Source organism: Mustelus asterias, chromosome 15 (genome assembly GCF_964213995.1).
Source record: "Mustelus asterias chromosome 15, sMusAst1.hap1.1, whole genome shotgun sequence".
Classification (NCBI taxonomy): domain Eukaryota; kingdom Metazoa; phylum Chordata; class Chondrichthyes; order Carcharhiniformes; family Triakidae; genus Mustelus; species Mustelus asterias.
The window spans coordinates 21,256,394-21,262,393 of NC_135815.1; positions in this window are offsets into that span (position 1 = coordinate 21,256,394).

Below are 6,000 nucleotides of genomic sequence, written 5' to 3' on the forward strand. Positions count from 1 at the left end.
TGGGGTGGGATACCCCTGTCCCAGTGGTAAGGATAACTAGGGAGGTGGCAAAGGTTTTAAATTGGTATGGTCGGGGGAGTGGAGGGTTATAGCCAGGAGAAAGGTACCAGGTGAGGAAGGAAATAGAGTTATGGAACAGAAGTGTAAAGATGTTGTTAAAGATAAAGTGAGTGGAAAACCTATTAAAATGATTTAAACTGTACAGCAATGTACCGTGTCCACAATAAAAAATGAGGAAATGATATGTTGGAAGGAACCAGATATAGTATGGAATACTGAAATAAGGCTACAGAAAAATCAGGACTGGGAGTTAAACAGACAGATAGGACAATACTAAGGACAACAATAGAGAGATGGCAGAAATATTACATAATTATTTTGCTTTAGCATCTATCGGGAAAAAGAATAGATGGACATGAAATTGGACAATGAGATGAATAATGAGATCATGCATTATTTATATAAGAATCACAGAATTCCTATAGCGTAGAAGGAAGCCATTCAGCCCATTGAATCTGCACCAACTCACTGACAGAGTATCTTAACCAGGCCCACCACACTGCCCTATCCCATGGCTAATCCATCTAACCTACATATCCTGGGAAACTCAGGGCCAATTTAGCATGGCCAATCCATCTAACCCACACATCTTTGGAGTGTGGGAGGAAACCGGAGCTCCCGGAGGAAACCCACGCAAACACAGGGAGAATGTACAAACTCCACACAGACAGTGACCTGAGGCTGGAATTCAACCTGGGTGCCTGACACTGTGAGGCAGCAGTGCTAACCACTGTGCCACCCATTTTTAAATTTAAAAAATAGATTGTGTATTCAGTAAATAAACAAATCAAACTCAAAAAAGATAAGGCTTCAATACATTATTGAATTGTATCCAATAATTTTTTAATAAACTAACAAAGAGTTAGGCATTGCTACACATACTTAACAATATGACTGGTTAAATCTATACTCAGATAAGATTAATCATATTGCAACTTCTTCAGTGAAACTATTGACATAACAGAACATAGATTCACTGTCACTGGTTAAAAGGGAGCTGAATAAGTTTCTATTTGTGGAAGGCATCTTGTGTTATGGAATGCAGCTCAGTTTGCTGTTTCCAGTTATATCAGCCACTTGCTTGATTGTCTTAAAAGGTTGGAGATAAATTTCCCAGAGCCTTTTCCTAAATTGGCTTCGGTCATTTTCTCTGCCTGTTTCTTAGCTCACCAAGGAGATTGCACAACTCCCAGAGAGCGGATTAGTGGTGCATCTGGGCTACACCATACGTGGATGCGAGAAGCTAAATGGACCAGCTGAACATGTATCCTTTTTTCTCTGCTTTCATGTTGATGTTGCATGATCGGTTAATTATGCATGAGTTACTCAAGTATTTCCAAGATGAAGTGGCAGGTGTGTGGATTGTACAGTTGTTGAGTGCATTGCTCCATAAATCTGTTCATTTGATAAGCAACAAAGAGGATTTCTAAATAAATGAGAGTTTCTCAAATGGACTAATAATCTCTTTAAAACCAAGTTGATTCATTGTTTAATTAGTATAATTTATATGTATATTAAAGAGAGAAAGAATATCCAAAGGCAAATATATCCAAAAGCATTTGAGGTCTAGGATTCTGAATCACCAGTTGACTACATGCAGTTTGATGCAGTAACCCATTATCACCAGTAATTTCCACAGGGATTCTCCTGATCTCTTGCCATAAATTTTCTGGAAGATCTGCAGGAATAACAAAATAGGCAGAGTTGCTGTCTCTGTCAAACTTCTTACTGTAGGTTCAGTGGTAAAGTTGGAGACTAGACATCGTGACTTACATAGCTTGCTATGTAAATATGGCAAAAGTAACGATGGATAGAACATTATGCAGGACTCACTGGCCTCCAAGCCAAAATTCCCATTGTGAATAAATTCTCACAAACAAAAACAGAAAAATTGCTGGAAAATCTCAGCAGGTTTGACAGCATCTGTAGAAAGAGAATAGAGCCAACGTTTTGAGTCTGAATGACCTTTGGTGATGACCCATGTGGACCACCTGAGGCTGTCAACATTCAATCAATTGCATGCCAGCCATTAACATGCCTCCTCTTTACTGCATACATTGTGCCCTGATGGGCAGTGCTGGCCCAGGCAACTCGAGGGACCTCTTGACACTACCAAACCCTCAGGGCGAAGTGTGGTTTCCAATATGGAGCACACTGAAGCTTCAGTTTTATTTTCCTCTTGCCCCATTTCTGCTATCAACATTGTCTGAAGGTATAACTCATAGATCCCGATCATGCTCAACAGATCCACCACTTGTTACCATTTCAATGCAGCATTAGTGACCATGGCCAGTGGTTGGGGGAGTGGATGGTCAATGCTGCATCTGTAGATTGGGACAGCATAGTGGCACAGTGGTTAGCACTGCTGCCTCACAGCGCCAGGGACCCGGGTTCATTTCCGGCTTGGGTCACTGTCTGTGTAGAGTTTGCACATTCTCCCCATGCCTATGTGGGTTTCCTCCGGGTGCTCCGGTTTCCTCCCACAGTCCAAAGTTGTGCAGGTTAGGTTGATTGGCCATGATAAATTGCCACCTAGTGTCTGGGGGACTAGCAGTGTAAATATGTGGAACTACAGGGATAGGGGCTGGGTGGGATTGTGGACGGTGCAGACTCGATGGGCCGAATGGCCTCCTTCTGCACTGTGGGGATTCTATGGAGACTGAAATGAGAGCCATGTGGATGCCACACGCGCACCACACACGCACCACACACGCACCACACACGCACCACACACGCACCACACACGCACCACACACGCACCACACACCACACACAGTTCCATGATTACAGGTGCTCAGACCTGTAGGTTTCAATACAAGGACAATAATTTGTCTGGGAGGGCCTTGTACAGTCTTGTAGATTGGAAAGATGTTCACACTTATTGCACAGCTTATTAGATGTTGTCAGGAAGTTGCAAGTCTGGCTCCCAGACAGGATCACTGATCCCTTTACTGTATGGGGGTCATAATACGGGGGCTCTGGCAGATGACAGATTGCATGGAATTCCAGGAGATATTACCATTCTCCATGTGTTAACACTTCCATACTACACCTTCACATTTCAAGCACACATACAACACCTCTGCCTTTGTGTCACACAGCTGACTCAGGAGATGACCCTGAAAAACATTTGAATGGCATGCCTCCCACAAGGACAAGTAACATGATGGGCACTACATCACTGATGTCAGGAATGAGGTGATAACAACCAAACATTGCAGTGAGATGTAACCAGACTACACAAACAAAAGGTCAGGATTACAACATCCGCAATAACTGTGGGAAGGGACCAGGGTATGTCGCCTGATTGACTGCGACACAGCTCTTAATAAAAAGGAGGCTAACACAAGAGGAGATGTGGAATAGGCCATATATTTAAATTTGTGCATATTATATACATCTTATGAACACCAGTGCCACCATTGTGCTTTCTTAACTTTAGTCTACATTTTGATGCATCCCTGATATCCACAATGGAAATGGTGGCAGACTACTGACTGCAACATCTTGATGTCTGTGATGACCTTGGTGGGCAACCTCTGGAGGGCCCCAGCCTGCACTGGGCATTCTGCTGTGGGCCAAGTACGCCCTCCTCTGCTGGAGCTGATGGGGTCACAACAACAGCTGGTTTGCATCGGCCGGACATTCACAGAGTCAGCTGGGTGTAGATGGCTCCAGGGTGTCGAGCTGTGTGCGGGTCCTCCTCTCCCCAAGGCTCCTGGCTGACTCCTTGAGGAGAAGGGGGAACTGGAGTAAGATCAAACTGCCCCACACTCCCCTCATATTGACACTCTTAGAGTCAACTATGGTTTCAGCAATGGGGTTCAGCCATGCCACAGTGCAGGGTCAATGCTGTAGACCGTAGTCTCCATGGCAGCAGCCAACCTACCAGTGTTGACCTCAGTGCATTGACATGATGGTGCGATCACCTCAGACTGAATCCTCAATGGTGCATTTCCATGTGGAGAGAATCCATAGAATCCCAACAGTATAGACGGAGGCCATTTGGCCCATCAAGCCTGTACCGACCACATCCCACCCAGGCCCTATTCCTCTAAAACCACACATTTACCCTGCTAATCTCCCTGACATGAAAGTCAATTTAGCATGGCTAATCCACCTAACCCGCACATCTTTCGACTGTGGGAGGAAACTGGAGCGCCCGGAGGAAATCCACGCAGACACGGGGAGAATGTGCAAACTCCACACAGACAGTGACCGAGGCTGGAATTGAACCCAGTACCCTGGTGCTGTGAGGCAGCAGTGCTAACCACTGTGCCACCATGCCGGGAATTAAACCCAGTACCCTGGCACTGTGAGGCAGCAGTGCTAACCACTGTGCCACCACACCGGGAATTAAACACAGGACCCTGGCCTTATGAGGCAGCGGTGCTAACCACTGTGCCAGCGTGCAGCTGATATTGCTCCCCGATGCTCCTGTGATTTCTGCACCTCCACCAACTTGATTGATGGCCCAGTCCAGAAGCTCATGATCTGACTCCGACTCAGCAAACTCCTGGCCTCCAGCAGTCCTCCGAGTGCTGGTGACCTCGGATGTACCTGCCTCAGCCTGCTGTGAAACAGACTGTGTGCTGTGCTCACCAGATTGTGATCCCGGGCCTGTTCTACATCTAGGTCCCACCGAGGGTGTGTTGCTGCCCTGGTGGAGGGTGTGGCTGAGCCCTGTGATAGGTCTTCTAGGGTGCTGTCCTCTGGGTCCTCATCTGAGGTGCTCTCAGCATTGGAGCCAGGGTCCAGGTTGCCTCAGGGCAGATGTATCTAGGAGAGACAGTGGTGATTATTAGTGCGTGCGAGCTGTGTAAACACAGAGGATGCATTCAGAGTAGCGTTACAGAGGGATGATCTGGTGCAGGATCCTCGTGTGGGTGCTCCCTGCCAATGTCACCATCACTGCAGGAAAGCTCAATGTCATTTCCGGCCAGTGTAACGGCTCTGTGCAATGCTGATCAGGCCGCTAATATCCACCACCCCCAGTCTGCGACATCTTTTTATTGTGTGTGATCTTGTCTTGCATAAAAGATAAATGGAGAGGGTGTAGTCAAGATGCATGGCAAGGCAGATGAGAAGGATGGCTGGTATTTCTAGGTAGTTGATGGAACCCTGGGAGGAATGAGGATGAGATGGAAGGGCTGGAGGCCAAATGGAGATGTGAGGATCTGTGCGAGCAAATGAATGCTGAGGTCCACTGAACTGGGAGTGAGTGACATTCCTGTGAATGCATGATGGGCTTGTGAGTGTGTGAGTTGAGAATGATGACATAGTCAACTTCATAGATTCATAGAATCTACAGTGCAGAAAGAAGCCATTTGGTCCATCGAGCCTGCACCAATAACAATCCCACCCAGGTCCTATCCCTGTAACCCCACATATTTACCCTCCTAATCCCCCTGACACTAAGAGGCAATTTATCATGGCCAATCAACCTAACCCACACATCTTTGGACTGTGGGAGGCAACGGGAGTGCCCGGAGGAAGCCCACGCAGACATGGGGAGAATGTGCAAACTCCACACAGACAGTGACCCGAGGCCGGAATCGGACCCGGGTCCCTGGCGCTGTGAGGCGGCAGTGCTAACCACTGTGCCACCGTGCCGCCCTGGCAGAACAGATAAGATCATTCATCCTCTTTTGGTACTGGCTGGTTGAACTCTTCCAGGCAGCATTAGCAATGATCTCTGTTGCCATCGTCTCCCAGGCTGGATTTGTCATGTTGCCACCCTCCCTGCAGCAAAAGTGGGGGTAGCGGACATAGCAGAGGGGCTGACATAGCATCCGGCAGGCACTCAAAGGAGGTATCACTAAATGTGGGGGCAACATTCTTCTTTGCCTTTGGGATAATCTCTTTAGTTGAATCCTCCAGCGCTGCAAGCATTGAGAAGTGTGCACACACTGCCCATTTAAATATGGCACCCCTGTTGAG